Source organism: Mercenaria mercenaria, chromosome 9 (genome assembly GCF_021730395.1).
Source record: "Mercenaria mercenaria strain notata chromosome 9, MADL_Memer_1, whole genome shotgun sequence".
Lineage (NCBI taxonomy): Eukaryota > Metazoa > Mollusca > Bivalvia > Venerida > Veneridae > Mercenaria > Mercenaria mercenaria.
The window spans coordinates 31,734,349-31,750,871 of record NC_069369.1 but is presented as its reverse complement, the minus strand read 5'-3'; the positions used below and the strand labels follow the sequence as shown (position 1 = coordinate 31,750,871).

Below are 16,523 nucleotides of genomic sequence, written 5' to 3'. Positions count from 1 at the left end.
GACGGGTTGCCAGGACGGTGTCGCCGTCCGGGCTCGAACTTCGACTGGAAGTTAGCGAAACCCCGGAAATACGTCAGCACCGGTTGTCCTCCAGCCCTGGTACATGAGCGTATCTACCGGGAAGCGAATATAGGGTCTAGAGGGATTTGATGCTACCGTTAAGTATGAGTTGTAGCGCACATTTTTAAGGAAGACGTTTCCAGTGGTCAGCCCACCGCGGAATTGCGATCCGCGTTCTGGCAACCTAAAGGATTTAAGTTCAATGCGGCCTTTGAATGCTGAGTGCTGGTCGCGTGCGGGTCGGGGTCCGAGGGGACCTGTGTGTCGCACGCGAATGTTATGGTGACTTAACGTCATGCGCACAGTAGATATATGCTGACAGTGAACGTGATAGCAGGCGGTGCCTCCAGGAAAAGCTACAATTGACGTCAATTGGGTGTAAGCTCAAGTACCCCTAATGTGTAACTCGGGTACGTATTTATTATGTGGCTACGTTCGAGAAAAACCCTGTCGAACGAATTAGAATGTTCCATGTAGCATGATGTGTACTTAGGATTGGGAGGCTCAATTTAACGGATTTTTTCAAATGTTCTGCATATGCCAGTGATGCCACTTGTCGAGCGTTGATGGGATGGTGCGCGGCGGGATAGTGGGCTGGCGTGGGTGTGCCATGATAAACTGAATAATAATTTCAATATCTATGGAAAATAAGCAAATATTTCACTGTGTAGCAGTGTTGCGGAGAATTGTAAATGAAAAGAATAAAGAACAGAAGCGAAGTAGCGTAAGTCCCTGTATTTTTTTTTTAGGTTAAATTTTTCAAGCACGCACCAGTTGAAAACACGTCACGGTCCGATAATTTAAGAAAGTTCAACGTGCCGGGAGTACTTGGTGGTTGACGTTGGGAATACCGGTGCTAGACTTTATTTTTTTCAAAGACATTTCACGTTTTATTGATCCCTTCCATAATATAAGCTAATCAGCCTTAGAGGTGGCGGCAATGATTTTGTAGCGTACAGTGACTGATAGTGAATCCTGATCCGTCAATCTGCACTGCTCGCCATAGCACTTTGGTAAGCACCTTTTGACAGTAAGCGGGAAGTTCAATATGAAGCGGATTTAATTTATATAAGTCGTGTAAGACCGTACAGTAACGTACGATTTTTTTCTGTTAGTCAACTCCCAATATGTACGACCGTCACCCCCAAGGGTTATCCCCAATGTGACTTTGACATTACGGGCGGCGGGGTTTTGCGGAGGATGTGCAGTCCGGGCGAATTTGAATGAGTTGGATCCCGGAAATAGTCACACATGTCCCAGCATGTAACTTACCTGTCCGAGGGACGATATGAAGGATAGGTAGGAACTTTGTTTTTTACTCGTTAAGTGAATGAAATGTGAGACGCACATATTTTATGGGAATACGTTTTCGTACGTCGGTCACCAGCCCCCCCGCGGAAATGTGCCCGAATCCGCGATTCTGGCGGGTTTAAAAGCGGATTTAAGTGTGCAATGGCGGACCTTGTAAGTAGCTGAGTGCTGTACGCGTAGCCGGGTCGGGCGTTCCGAGTGGACCTGTGTGATCAGTCACCGCCGGAATGGTTTATTGTGCGGTTGTACTTAAAGCCGTCATGTGCACAAGTCAAAGCATACTACCTGGACAGAGGCCACCGTGATCAACCAGGCGGTGCCTCCAGGAAGAGGCCCTTCCATTGAATTCGGTTGGGCTGAAGGCTGCGATTACCCCTAATGTGGGTGACTCGGGTACGCAATTTATTAGTGTGGGGGTCTGCGTTCGCGCTAACCCCTGTCTTAAAAATTATAGTTATACATGTTCAATGTTAGCAGATGATGTACTGTGCACGATTTGTGTGACAGGCTCGAACCTGAACCGGAGTGTGTTTCTCAGAGTGCCTTGGCATATGCCAGTGTGCCACATCACTGTCGGGCGGCTGTTGATGGGGATCAGGAAGGGCTGGGGCGGTGAAGTGGTGGCTGGCGGCGGGGGTGTGCGCATGGATAAACGAGAAAGAAATAAATACGCATGCAAAATAATAGAATGGAGAAAATAAGAAAATGAATTTCAATGTGTGTAGCATTGTTCGCGTATTAATTTTGGTAAATGAAAAAAAGAAAAAGTAAAAGGAACAGGAAGCGAAGTAGCAGTTATGTCCCTTGGTGAGCTTGTTTTTGTATATAAGGCGTTGAAAGAGTACATCAAATGTCTACGGCCATATCACGTTGAAAACACCGGTTCTCGTCCGATCACCGAAGTTAAGCAACGTCGAGCCCGGTTAGTACTTGGATGGGTGACCGCCTGGGAATACCGGGTGCCGTAGACTTTTATTTTTTTTTCAAAGACATTTTTACTGTTTTTATTTAGAATTGCTCCTTTTTCTCATAGATATAATGGCCTAATCAGCCTTTAGCCTGCTGGCGGCAAGTGATTCTGCCTATGCGAGCAGTGTAGACCATGATCAGCCTGCACATCCGTGCAGTCCGATCAAGATCTGCACTGCTCGCCATTTAGTCAGTATCTTTTTGGTAAGCACCCCTTTTTTGACAGTAGACAGCGGCGAGAGAGCTTCAATATGGAAGCGGAGTTTTGAATTTTATTATACATGTTCTCTATTAACCGGACACGGTACAGCGTAAACGTACTGATTTTTTTTTTCTTTTTAGATGTAAACATTATTCCAACGTATGTGTAGCGAGCCGACACCCCCCAGGTAGCTATTCCCACCCGTACTTTTGATTTTCTGCACATTACAGGGGCAGGACGGGTGTTTGCGCAGGACGGTGTCGCCGGTCCGGGCTCGAACTTCGAACTGAGTTAGCGATATCCCGGAAATGACGCTCACACCATTGTCTCCAGGCCCCCATGGTAATGACGCGGTGTATCCGACGCGGGAAGCCGAATTGAAGGATATAGGTAGGAAACTTTGAGTTTTGTATCGATTTCAAGTGAATGAAGATGTGTAAGACGCACATATTTTATGGGAATACGTTTTCTGTACGTCGGTCACCAGCCCCACCGCGGAAATGTGCCCGAATCCGCGTTCTGGCGGGTTTAAAAGCGGATTTACAGCTGTCAATGGCGGACCTTTGTAAGTAGCTGAGTGCTGTACGCGTAGCCGGGTCGGGCGTTCCGAGTGGACCTGTGTGATCAGTCACCGCCGGAATGTTTATTAGTCGGTTGTACTTAAGCCGTCATGCTGCACAAGTCAAGCATACTTACCTGGTACAGAGGCCACCGTGATCAACCAGGCGGTGCCTCCAGGAAGAGGCCCTTCCATTGCACTTCGGTTGGGCTGAAGCCTGCGATTACCCCTAATGTGGGTGACTCGGGTACGCAATTTATTAGTGTGGGGGTCTGCGTTCGCGCTACCCTGTCTAAAAATTTAGTTATACATGTTCAATGTTAGCAGATTATGTACTGTGCACGATTTGTGGACAGGCTCGAACCTGAACCGGAAGTGTGTTTACTCAGTGCCTTGGCATATGCCAGTGTGCCACATCATCCGTTCGGGCGGCTGTTGATGGGGATCAGGAAGGGCCCGGGGCGGTGAAGTGGTGCTGGCGGCGGGGGTGTGCGCATGGATAAACGAGGAAAGAAATAATACGCATGCAAAATAATAGAATGAAGAAAATAAGAAAATGAGTTTCAATGTGTGTAGCATTGTTCGCGTATTAATTTTGGTAAATGAAAAAAAGAAAAAGAAAAGGAACAGGAAGCGAAGTAGCAGTTATGTCCCTTGGTGAGCTTGTTTTTGTATATAAGGCGTTGAAAGAGTACATCAAATGTCTACGGCCATATCACGTTGGAAAACACCGGTTCTCGTCCGATCCGAAGTTAAGCAACGTCGAGCCGGTAGTACTTGGAGGGTGCCGCCTGGGAATACCGGGTTGCCGTAGACTTTTATTTTTTTTTCAAAGACATTTTTACTGTATTTTATTTAGAATTGCTCCTTTTTCTCATAGATATAATGGCCTAATCAGCCTTTAGCCTGCTGGCGGCAAGTGATTCTGCCTATGCGAGCAGTGTAGACCATGATCAGCCTGCACATCCGTGCAGTCCGATCAAGATCTGCACTGCTCGCCATTTAGTCAGTATCTTTTTGGTAAGCACCCCTTTTTTGACAGTAGACAGCGGCGAGAGAGCTTCAATATGGAAGCGGAGTTTGAATTTTATCATACATGTTCTCTATTAACCGGACACGGTACAGCGTAAACGTACTGATTTTTTTTTTCTTTTTAGATGTAAACATTATTCCAACGTTATGTGTAGCGAGCCGACACCCCAAGGTAGCTATTCCACCCTATTTTGATTTTCTGCACATTTCAGGGGCAGGACGGGCGTTTGCGCAGGACGGTGTCGCCGGTCCGGGCTCGAACTTCGAACTGAAGTTAGCGAATCCCGGAAATGACGTCACACCATTGTCTCCAGCCCCATGGTAACTGACGCTGTATCCGACGCGGGAAGCCGAATATGAAGGATATAGGTAGGAAACTTTGATTTTTTACTCGATTTCAAGTGAATGAAGATGTGTAAGACGCACATATTTTATGGGAATACGTTTTCTGTACGTCGGTCACCAGCCCCACCGCGGAAATGTGCCCGAATCCGCGTTCTGGCGGGTTTAAAAGCGGATTTACAGCTGTCAATGGCGGACCTTTGTAAGTAGCTGAGTGCTGTACGCGTAGCCGGGTCGGGCGTTCCGAGTGGACCTGTGTGATCAGTCACCGCCGGAATGTTTATTAGTCGGTTGTACTTAAGCCGTCATGCTGCACAAGTCAAGCATACTTACCTGGTACAGAGGCCACCGTGATCAACCAGGCGGTGCCTCCAGGAAGAGGCCCTTCCATTGCACTTCGGTTGGGCTGAAGCCTGCGATTACCCCTAATGTGGGTAACTCGGGTACGCAATTTATTAGTGTGGGGGTCTGCGTTCGCGCTAACCCCTGTCTTAAAAATTATAGTTATACATGTTCAATGTTAGCAGATGATGTACTGTGCACGATCTGTGTGACAGGCTCGAACCTGAACCGGAGTGTGTTTCTCAGAGTGCCTTGGCATATGCCAGTGTGCCACATCACTGTCGGGCGGCTGTTGATGGGGATCAGGAAGGGCTGGGGCGGTGAAGTGGTGGCTGGCGGCGGGGGTGTGCGCATGGATAAACGAGAAAGAAATAAATACGCATGCAAAATAATAGAATGGAGAAAATAAGAAAATGAATTTCAATGTGTGTAGCATTGTTCGCGTATTAATTTTGGTAAATGAAAAAAAGAAAAAGAAAAGGAACAGGAAGCGAAGTAGCAGTTTGTCCCTTGGTGAGCTTGTTTTGTATATAAGGCGTTGAAAGAGTACATCAAAGTCTACGGCCATATCACGTTGAAAACCCGGTTCTCGTCCGATCACGAAGTTAAGCAACGTCGAGCCCGGTAGTACTTGGATGGGTGACCGCCGGGAATACCGGGTGCCGTAGACTTTTATTTTTTTTCAAAGACATTTTTACTGTTTTTATTTAGAATTGCTCCTTTTTCTCATAGATATAATGGCCTAATCAGCCTTTAGCCTGCTGGCGGCAAGTGATTCGCTATGCGAGCAGTGTAGACTGATCAGCTGCACATCCGGCAGTCCGATCAGATCTGCACTGCTCGCCATTTAGTCAGTATCTTTTTGGTAAGCACCCTTTTTTGACAGTAGACAGCGGCGAGAGAGTTTCAATATGGAAGCGGAGTTTTGAATTTTATTATACATGTTCTCTATTAACCGGACACGGTACAGCGTAAACGTACTGATTTTTTTTTTTCTTTTTAGATGTAAACATTATTCCAACGTATGTGTAGCGAGCCGACACCCCCCAGGTAGCTATTCCCACCCGTACTTTTGATTTTCTGCACATTACAGGGGCAGGACGGGTGTTTGCGCAGGACGGTGTCGCCGGTCCGGGCTCGAACTTCGAACTGAAGTTAGCGAATCCCGGAAATGACGTCACACCATTGTCTCCAGCCCCATGGTAACTGACGCTGTATCCGACGCGGGAAGCCGAATATGAAGGATATAGGTAGGAAACTTTGATTTTTTACTCGATTTCAAGTGAATGAAGATGTGTAAGACGCACATATTTTATGGGAATACGTTTTCCGTACGTCGGTCACCAGCCCCGCCGCGGAAATGTGCCCGGATCCGCGTTCTGGCGGGTTTAAAGCGGATTTACAGCTGTCAATGGCGGACCTTTGTAAGTAGCTGAGTGCTGTACGCGTAGCCGGGTCGGGCGTTCGGAGTGGACCTGTGTGATCAGTCACCGCCGGAATGTTTATTGGTCGGTTGTACTTAAGCCGTCATGCTGCACAAGTCAAGCATACTTACCTGGTACAGAGGCCACCGTGATCAACCAGGCGGTGCCTCCAGGAAGAGGCCCTTCCATTGCACTTCGGTTGGGCTGAAGCCTGCGATTACCCCTAATGTGGGTGACTCGGGTACGCAATTTATTAGTGTGGGGGTCTGCGTTCGCGCTAACCCCTGTCTTAAAAATTATAGTTATACATGTTCAATGTTAGCAGATGATGTACTGTGCACGATCTGTGTGACAGGCTCGAACCTGAACCGGAGTGTGTTTCTCAGAGTGCCTTGGCATATGCCAGTGTGCCACATCACTGTCGGGCGGCTGTTGATGGGGATCAGGAAGGGCTGGGGCGGTGAAGTGGTGGCTGGCGGCGGGGGGGTGCGCATGGATAAACGAGAAAGAAATAATACGCATGCAAAATAATGAAAGAGAAAATAGAAAATGATTTCAATGTGTGTACATGTTCGCGTATATATTTGGAATGAAAAAAAGAAAAAGAAAAGAACAGGAACGAAGTAGCAGTTATGTCCCTTGTGAGCTTGTTTTTGTATATAAGGCGTTGAAAGAGTACTCAAATGTCTACGCCATATCACGTTGAAAACACCGGTCTCGTCCGATCACCGAAGTTAAGCACGTCGAGCCCGGTTAGTACTTGATGGGTGACCGCTGGGAATACGGGTGCCGTAGACTTTTTTTTTTTTTCAAGACATTTTTACTGTTTTTATTAGAATTGCTCCTTTTCTCATAGATATAATGGCTAATCAGCCTTTAGCCTGCTGGCGGCAAGTGATTCTGCCTATGCGAGCAGTGTAGACCATGATCAGCCTGCACATCCGTGCAGTCCGATCAAGATCTGCACTGCTCGCCATTTAGTCAGTATCTTTTTGGTAAGCACCCCTTTTTTGACAGTAGACAGCGGCGAGAGAGTTCTGAAGCGGATTTAATTTATATACATGTTCCTATTAACGAACGGTACAGCGTAACACGATTTTTTTTTTTTTTTTGATGTAACATTATCCAACTATGGTGCGAGCGACACCCCCAGGTAGCTATTCCACCTATTTTGATTTTCTGCACATACAGGGGCAGGACGGTGTTTGCCAGACGGTGTCGCGGTCCGGCTCGACTCGAACGAATAGCGATCCGGAAATGACGTACACCATGTCTCAGCCCCATGGTAATGACGCGTATCGACGCGGACGATATGAAGATATAGTAGAACTTTGTTTTTTTTACTCGATTCAGTAATGAGATGTGTAAGACACAATTTTATGGAATACGTTTTGTAGGGTCACCACCCACCGCGGAAATGTGCCCGAATCGCGTTCTGGGGTTTAAAAGCGATTACGCTCAATGGCGACCTTGTAATAGCTGAGTGCTGTACGTACCGGGTGGCGTTCGAGTGGACCTGTGTGACAGTCACCGCCGGAAGTTATTCGGTTTACTTAAGCGTCATGTGCCAAGTCAAGCTTTACCTGTACAGAGCCACCGTGATCAACGGCGGTGCCTCCAGAGAGGCCCTTCCATTGCACTTCGGTTGGTGAAGCCTGCGATTACCCCAATGTGGGACTGGGTACGCAATTTATAGTGTGGGGTCTGCGTTCGCGCTACCCTTCTTAAAAATTTATTATACTGTCATGTACAGATGATGTACTGGCACGATTGTGTGACAGCTCGACCTGAACCGGAGTGTGTTTCTCAGTGCTTGATACCAGTGTGCACATCACTGTCGGCGGCTGTTGTGGGATCAGAGGGGGGGCGGTGAAGTGTGGCTGGCGGCGGGGTGTGCGCATGGTAAACGAGAAGAAATAATACGCATGCAAATATAGAATGAGAAATAAGAAATGATTTCAATGTTGTAGCATGTTCGCGTATAATTTTGGTAAATGAAAAAAAGAAAAGAAAAGGAACGGAGCGAAGTACAGTAGTCCTTGTGAGCTGTTTTGTATATAGGCTTGAAAGGTACATCAAATCTACGCCATACAGTTAAAACACGTTCTCGTCGATCACCGAAGTAGCAACGCGAGCCGTTAGTATTGATGGTGACGCCTGGGAATCCGGTGCCGTAGACTTTTTTTTTTTTCAGAATTTACTGTTTTTATTAGAATTGCTCCTTTTCTCATAATATAATGCTTACCTTAGCCGCTGGCGCAAGTGATTCTGCTTGCGAGCAGTGTAAAGATCAGCTGCAATCGTGCAGTCGCAAGTCGCCTGCTCGCCATTTAGTCGTATCTTTTTCCCTTTTGACAGTAGACAGCGGCGAGAGAGTTCAATATGAAGCGAGTTTTGATTTTTATACTGTTCCTATTAACGACCGTACAGGTAAAGTATGATTTTTTTTTTTTAGATAAACATTATTCAACTAGTGTAGAGCGAACCCCAGGTAGCATTCCCCCTATTTTGATTTTCGCACATTCAGGGAGCGGTTTGCGAGGAGTGTCGCCGTCCGGGCTCGAACTCAAGAAGTAGGATCCCGAAATGACGTCACACCTTGTCTCCACCCATGGTATGACGCTTATCCGACGCGGAAGCGAATATGAGGATATAGTAGAAACTTTGTTTTACTCGATTTCAAGTGAATAGATGTTAAGAGAATATTTAGGAAACTTCTATCGGTCACAGCCCACGCGGAAATGTGCCCGAATCGCGTTCTGCGGTTAAAAGCGGATTTACGCTGTCAATGGCGGACCTTGTAGTAGCTGAGTGCTGACGCGTGCCGGTCGGCGTCGAGTGACTGTGTGATCTCACCGCCGGAAGTTTGTCGGTTGTACTTAGGTCTGTGCCAATCAAGCATTACTGGACGAGGCCACCGTGATCACCAGGCGTGCTCAGGAAGAGGCCTTCCATGCACTTCGTTGGCTAAGCCTCGATTACCTAATGTGGTACTCGTACGCAATTTATTGGTGGGGTCTGCGTTCGCGCTAACCCTGTCTTAAAATTATATTTACATGTTAATGTAGCAGATGATGTATGTGCACGATTGTGTACAGCTCGAACTGAACCGGAGTGTGTTTCAGAGTGCTTGGCATATGCAGTGTGCCTCCTGTCGGCGCTGTTGATGGGATCAGAAGGCTGGGGCGGTGAGTGTGGTGGCGGCGGGTGTGCGCATGGATAAACGAGAAAGAAATAATACGATGCAAATAAAGATGGAAAATAAGAATGATTCAATGGTGTACTGTTCGCGTATATTTTGGTAAATGAAAAGAAAAAGAAAGGAACAGGAAGCGAAGTACAGTATTCCTTGGTGAGCTTGTTTTTGTATAGGGTTGAAGGTACATCAATGTCTACGCCTACACGTGAAACACCGTTCTCGTCGATCACGAAGTTAAGCAACGTCGAGCCCGTTATACTTGGTGGGTGACGCCGGGATACCGGTCCGTAGACTTTATTTTTTTTCAAACATTTTTCTGTTTTATTTGAATGCTCCTTTTTCATGATTATGGCTAATCAGCCTTAGCCTGCTGGCGGCAAGTATTCTGCCTATGCGGCGTGTAGACATGATCAGCTGCACATCCGGCATCGTCGACTCACTCTCGCCATTAGTCATATCTTTTGGTAAGCACCCCTTTTTTGACTAGACAGCGGGGAGATCAATTGAAGCGGGTTTGAATTTTATTAACTGTTTCTATTAACCGGAACGTACAGCGTAACTATGATTTTTTTTTTACATATTTTATGGGAATACGTTTTCCGTACGTCGGTCACCAGCCCCACCGCGGAAATGTGCCCGAATCCGCGTTCTGGCGGGTTTAAAAGCGGATTTACTGCTGTCAATGGCGGACCCTTGTAAGTAGCTGAGTGCTGTACGCGTAGCCGGGTCGGGCGTTCGGAGTGGACCTGTGTGATCAGTCACCGCCGGAATGTTTATTGGTCGGTTGTACTTAAGCCGTCATGCTGCACAAGTCAAGCATACTTACCTGGTACAGAGGCCACCGTGATCAACCAGGCGGTGCCTCCAGGAAGAGGCCCTTCCATTGCACTTCGGTTGGGCTGAAGCCTGCGATTACCCCTAATGTGGGTAACTCGGGTACGCAATTTATTAGTGTGGGGGTCTGCGTTCGCGCTAACCCCTGTCTTAAAAATTATAGTTATACATGTTCAATGTTAGCAGATGATGTACTGTGCACGATCTGTGTGACAGGCTCGAACCTGAACCGGAGTGTGTTTCTCAGAGTGCCTTGGCATATGCCAGTGTGCCACATCACTGTCGGGCGGCTGTTGATGGGGATCAGGAAGGGCTGGGGCGGTGAAGTGGTGGCTGGCGGCGGGGGTGTGCGCATGGATAAACGAGAAAGAAATAAATACGCATGCAAAATAATAGAATGGAGAAAATAAGAAAATGAATTTCAATGTGTGTAGCATTGTTCGCGTATTAATTTTGGTAAATGAAAAAAAGAAAAAGTAAAAGGAACAGGAAGCGAAGTAGCAGTTATGTCCCTTGGTGAGCTTGTTTTTGTATATAAGGCGTTGAAAGAGTACATCAAATGTCTACGGCCATATCACGTTGAAAACACCGGTTCTCGTCCGATCACCGAAGTTAAGCAACGTCGAGCCCGGTTAGTACTTGGATGGGTGACCGCCTGGGAATACCGGGTGCCGTAGACTTTTATTTTTTTTTCAAAGACATTTTTACTGTTTTTATTTAGAATTGCTCCTTTTTCTCATAGATATAATGGCTTAATCAGCCTTTAGCCTGCTGGCGGCAAGTGATTCTGCCTATGCGAGCAGTGTAGATCATGATCAGCCTGCACATCCGTGCAGTCCGATCAAGATCTGCACTGCTCGCCATTTAGTCAGTATCTTTTTGGTAAGCACCCCTTTTTTGACAGTAGACAGCGGCGAGAGAGCTTCAATATGGAAGCGGAGTTTTGAATTTTATTATACATGTTCTCTATTAACCGGACACGGTACAGCGTAAACGTACTGATTTTTTTTTTTCTTTTTAGATGTAAACATTATTCCAACGTATGTGTAGCGAGCCGACACCCCCCAGGTAGCTATTCCCACCCGTACTTTTGATTTTCTGCACATTACAGGGGCAGGACGGGTGTTTGCGCAGGACGGTGTCGCCGGTCCGGGCTCGAACTTCGAACTGAAGTTAGCGAATCCCGGAAATGACGTCACACCATTGTCTCCAGCCCCATGGTAACTGACGCTGTATCCGACGCGGGAAGCCGAATATGAAGGATATAGGTAGGAAACTTTGATTTTTTACTCGATTTCAAGTGAATGAAGATGTGTAAGACGCACATATTTTATGGGAATACGTTTTCTGTACGTCGGTCACCAGCCCCACCGCGGAAATGTGCCCGAATCCGCGTTCTGGCGGGTTTAAAAGCGGATTTACTGCTGTCAATGGCGGACCCTTGTAAGTAGCTGAGTGCTGTACGCGTAGCCGGGTCGGGCGTTCCGAGTGGACCTGTGTGATCAGTCACCGCCGGAATGTTTATTAGTCGGTTGTACTTAAGCCGTCATGCTGCACAAGTAAGCATACTTACCTGGTACAGAGGCCACGTGAATCAACCAGGCGGTGCCTCCAGGGAAGAGGCACCTTCCATTGCACTTGCGGTTGCGGGGCTCTGGAAGCCTGCGATTACCCCTAAGTGGGTAACTCGGGGATACGCAATTTATTAGTGTGGGGGTCTCGTTCGCGCGAACCCTGTCTAAAAAATTTAGTTATACATGTGACAACGTTAGCAGATGATCTGTACCTGTGCACGATCTGTGTGACAGGCTCGAACCTGAACCGGAGTGTGTTCTAAGAGTGCCTTGGCATATGCAAGTGTGCCACATCACTGTCAGGGCGGCCTGTGTGATGGGGTCAGGAAGGGCTGGGGCGGTGAAGTGGTGGCTGGCGGCGGGGGTGTGCGCATGGAATATAAACGAGGAAAGAAATAAATACGCATGCAAAAATAATTAGAAGGAGAAAAGAAGAAAATGAATTCCTGTGTGTAGCATTGTTCGCGTATCAATTTTGTAAATGAAAAAAAGACACGTAAAAGGAACAGGAGCGGGAAAAGAGCAGTTTTCTGTCCCTTGGTGAGTTGTTTTTGATATAGGCGTTTTGAATTGAAGAGTACACAAATGTCTACGGCCATATCACGTGAAAACACGGTTCTAGTGCCCGATCACCGAACGTAAGCAACGTCGAGCCGGTTAGTACTTGGATGGGTGACCGGCCTGGGAATACCGGTGCCGTAGAAAATGTTATTTTTTTTCAAAGGACATTTTACGGTTTTTATTTGTTAGAATTGCTCCTGTTTCTCATAGATATAATGCTTAATCAGCCTTTTAGCCTGCTGGGCGGCAAGTGATTCTGCCTATGCGAGCAGTGTATATCATGATCGCCTGCCACATCCGTGCGTCGATCAAGATCTGAACTGGCTCGCCATTTAGTCAGTATCTTTTTGGTAAGCACCACTTTTTGGGACCGTAGACAGCGGCGAGAGAGTTTCAATATGGAAGCGGAAGTTTGAATTTATATACATGTTTCTATTAACCGGAACGGTTAAAAGCGTAAACGTACTGATGTTTTTTTTTCTTTTAGATGTAAACATTATTCCAACGTTATGTGTAGCGAGAGCCGACACCCCCCGGTAGCTATATTCCCACCAGTACTTTTGATTTCTGCACATTACAGGGGACGGGTGTTTGCGCAGGCGGTTGTCGCCGGTCGGGCTCGAACTTCGAACTGAGTTAGCGAATCCCGGAAATGAAGTCACAACATTGTCCCAGCCCCATGGTAAACTGACGTTGTATCCGAGGACGCGGGAAGCCGAATAGGAAGGCTATAGGTAGGAGACTTTGATTTTTTACTCGATTTCAGTGAATGAAGATGTGTAAGACGCCATATTTTATGGGGAAATACGTTTTCTGCTCGTACGTCACCAGCCCCACCGCGGAAATGTGCCCGATCCGCGTTATGCGGGTTTTAAAAGCGCGATTTCATTTACAGCTGTCAATGGCGGAACTTTGTAAGTAGCGAGTTCTGTACGCGTAGCCGGGTCGGGCACGTTCCGAGTGGACATGGGTGATCAGTCACCGCGGAATGTTTATTAGTCGGTTTTTGTGTATTAAGCCGTCATTGCTGCACAAGTCAAGCATACTTACCGGTTACAGAGGCCACCTGCTCAACGGCCACTCTACTAATCAGAATTTTATAGGATTTTCCAGTATCGATCATGGAAACCAGGTTGTAGAGGTCCGCCTTGTGCGAGTTCCTGGTAGACAAAGATGTGTAGGCAGGACAGTCAATTTCAGAATTCCAAACTTTTATGGAATGTGCGTCGCTGACGCGTGTTGAAATCCGAGAAGAGTTTGTAAAAATCAGTTCTAACGAAGTGGAAAACAATATCGAACAAGGACAACCGACAAAGAGGTCAGTGGTTGTTTTCAAAAATTCTACTCTATAAAAATACAAGGAAAACAAGATTTGAAATAAATAAGAAGAAAAATTTCAATAGTAGGCCTGTGGAAACAAATTATTTTTTGTGTAAGAGTCCACTGGTTGCCAGTGTACGCTACCAACAAACTAGTAGAAGCTATGTTGAGACCTTTTGGAAAGGTCATTTCAGTGGAAGACAGCAGCATCAAGGTTGATGCAGTCTACTTCAAATCTGGAGTCAGGGTTGCCAAAATGGAACATCGACAGAGAGAGAGCTAAGCGGCCACATTTACTACGGTTTTTGACTGTGGGGCAGCAAAGCTTCCTTAATGTCCCGGAAGACCTCCTCTATGTTTAAAATGGTGACAGTTAGGACATTACAGAAACGAATTGTTAGGTTAATAACAGACAGCATAATGATGACTATTACAAAGTACTAAAGTTTTGCAGAAGAAGCGAGAAGAGAAGCGGAAAAGTCTGAGGACAGGGCATTGAAAACAAAGAAGAAGAGAAGAAGGAACCGTCCAAAGATGAACAGAGAACAGCCAACCTTAGCGATACCGATTCAGACACAGACTCAGAGTCGGAGACAGTACGGAAAGAAGAAAACATCAGGGGAGATTGGAAACCAGGCTTCACAGAGGGCCAAAGATGGAACCATCCACGCACAGCCGGAAGAGCACGAGGTACAGGATTTTGTTAAACAAGCTCTTTCCCCTTTGAAAAACGATGAGGCAGTGCTGTGACAGCGGCCAGGTGTGGAGGTTTCGAACCCCTCCCTGTGCTGACGGTTGAGTCTGATGATTGAGATCGCGGACTATCGGTGAGCATGGAGACTGGACGGTGCATGGACGGCCCCTCGATCTGCAAAATGTTTCAAAGATAAATGATAAGATAATGAACTAAAAATGGAATGTTGAATTAAGAACATGGACTGGCAAAATAAAGAAAACGGTTGGCCAAAACGAACGGAATCATACTATGGACTATGAATACTAGACATAGCCGAATTTCACTATTTAAAACAGGTTATAACGTTTGTAAATTCGGTTATATACTTACTACTGTACATCCTACCGTTATATGTCTGGTACCAAAACCTGAAAAGAAAACAAATATTCGGACATGTATTATCTGTAAAGTGTATAATTTTATAAAATTCCTATCTAAATACCAACCCGATCGATATAATGTAAACCACCTATAATCCAGTGAACACGAAATCAGTATCAATACTTTATCAGATACACGATTTAACTTGCCATACTATACAATTATACCTAAATAAACATGTCCGATATACAACTACACTAAATACTAGTGTACCTACGCTAGATTTAACTCCTATAATTATTATTTAAACTTTTAGCTACAGACGGACAAATACATAAACCCTTTTTGTTCCAATTTCCAATATCGGAAAAACGAATATTTACTGTATACGCGTTTATAATTTTCCAATACTACCTGGATAGCGGTTAAACTTTACATTTCGAGTTTAAATTATTATACTATTGATAAAATAAGACATACTGTGACCTTTACATTGAATTAGTTTTAGAAGTAGTAAAAGTAATCTTATATCCTTAATAAGCCAGAATACATGCAAATGTTCTTTCCCTTGCTAAAATAAACTTCCTATAGCTAAGTAACCGGGATACATGTAATTTTTCACTCATTATTCAAAATGACAGAATTTTAAAATATATACATTAAATGATAAATGGATTGAGGATCCAAAGAAAAAATTAGTAGTCTTAAAACATATATCCTTTCAAACAACATTGATATACTTTGCCTACAAGAAACCCATATAGATAATTATTTTTTAGCTAAATCTGTAGAAAGAAAATTACAGTATGAAAACAAAATAATTTGGAGTTATGGTCAAAATAATAAATCGGGAGTTGCAGTCATTTTCATCAATCCGAATGTTCGATTTACACAAAACTACAAACGGATTTTGCTGGTAGATGTATATATGTTGATTTAAAATAATATGAACAAATTTTCGTTTAGTATATGGCTACGCACCAGTCATAGAAAACAGATAGAAAGAATGCTTTGAAATATCATCCCACAGTTGTACATCTCGCCATTTGATAGTCACTGGAGTGGAGATTGACTTTGTTTTTACACTTAAAATTGCTTTAAGATTGCAGGAGGTAATTTAGAGTAGAGGAACTAATGTTCAAAAATATTTTCATCCATTATCAAAAAATATAAGCTGGTTAGACAAATTCGGTATGTACCAAATCAAAAAAATCTGTTACTTGGATAATGAATAATTGTACTAATAACTATAGGTGCAGAGTAGAAGAATATATTTCAAAATTTTGTAATCAAAAGAAAGATTTAAATTGTTCATCATACCTTGTACTTTTCAGATATGAATTTGTGTATTTACAGTTAAAATAAATGACAACATACTTTGGAAATTCCTATGGAAAATAAACAAAGTATTTTAGAAGATGAGATTTTATATCAAGTTTGATTTTATTGGCAAGTGATTTCCAAAACAAACAAAGTAACATTAGGAATGGGGGATAAAAATGAAAATTTTAATAAAAGAATTTTGTACTGTTTTAGTAAAAGTAAAAATAAAGAGATGTATTTAAAAATAAAGAAATTTAAGAAAACGATATCAAAAAATCTGACAATTTACAAGAAAAAAAAGAACATTTTGATAAAACTAAAACAAATAGAGTCTGAAAATACAAAAGGCAGAGACCATCAGAAGTTTAGTAAAACCAAACTTAATTGATAGTAATGAAAACCTCTAAATTTTTT

At 44.6% G+C, this 16,523-nt stretch overlaps 1 long non-coding RNA gene, 7 other non-coding genes and 4 pseudogenes across 8 annotated transcripts; all 12 read left to right on the top strand.

The window, feature by feature from the left end:
- Nucleotides 1–1,649: 1,649 nt before the first annotated feature.
- Nucleotides 1,650–1,810, top strand: LOC128559718 (U1 spliceosomal RNA). Its single transcript, XR_008372552.1, has one exon. It is a non-coding gene; the product is annotated as a U1 spliceosomal RNA (small nuclear RNA).
- A 413-nt stretch (nucleotides 1,811–2,223) lies between these two features.
- Nucleotides 2,224–2,342, top strand: LOC123548189 (5S ribosomal RNA). The gene has a single exon (XR_006685850.1). It is a non-coding gene; the product is annotated as a 5S ribosomal RNA (ribosomal RNA).
- An 888-nt stretch (nucleotides 2,343–3,230) lies between these two features.
- Nucleotides 3,231–3,393, top strand: LOC123548180 (U1 spliceosomal RNA). The gene has a single exon (XR_006685843.2). It is a non-coding gene; the product is annotated as a U1 spliceosomal RNA (small nuclear RNA).
- Nucleotides 3,394–3,803: 410 nt separating this feature from the next.
- On the top strand, nucleotides 3,804–3,918 carry LOC123548172 (5S ribosomal RNA; annotated as a pseudogene).
- Nucleotides 3,919–4,343: 425 nt separating this feature from the next.
- Nucleotides 4,344–11,537, top strand: LOC123546852 (uncharacterized). The gene is made up of 3 exons (XR_008372376.1): nucleotides 4,344–4,502; nucleotides 5,911–6,067; nucleotides 11,386–11,537. It is a non-coding gene; the product is annotated as an uncharacterized LOC123546852 (long non-coding RNA).
- LOC128559715 (U1 spliceosomal RNA) lies at nucleotides 4,801–4,964 on the top strand. The gene has a single exon (XR_008372549.1). It is a non-coding gene; the product is annotated as a U1 spliceosomal RNA (small nuclear RNA).
- Nucleotides 5,374–5,488, top strand: LOC123548188 (5S ribosomal RNA; annotated as a pseudogene).
- Nucleotides 6,365–6,528, top strand: LOC128559716 (U1 spliceosomal RNA). Its single transcript, XR_008372550.1, has one exon. It is a non-coding gene; the product is annotated as a U1 spliceosomal RNA (small nuclear RNA).
- Nucleotides 6,927–7,039, top strand: LOC128559714 (5S ribosomal RNA; annotated as a pseudogene).
- On the top strand, nucleotides 10,259–10,422 carry LOC123548178 (U1 spliceosomal RNA). The gene has a single exon (XR_006685841.1). It is a non-coding gene; the product is annotated as a U1 spliceosomal RNA (small nuclear RNA).
- On the top strand, nucleotides 10,836–10,954 carry LOC123541601 (5S ribosomal RNA). The gene has a single exon (XR_006684613.2). It is a non-coding gene; the product is annotated as a 5S ribosomal RNA (ribosomal RNA).
- Nucleotides 11,538–11,839: 302 nt separating the features above from the next.
- On the top strand, nucleotides 11,840–12,012 carry LOC128559721 (U1 spliceosomal RNA; annotated as a pseudogene).
- The last annotated feature ends 4,511 nt before the right edge of the window (nucleotides 12,013–16,523 follow it).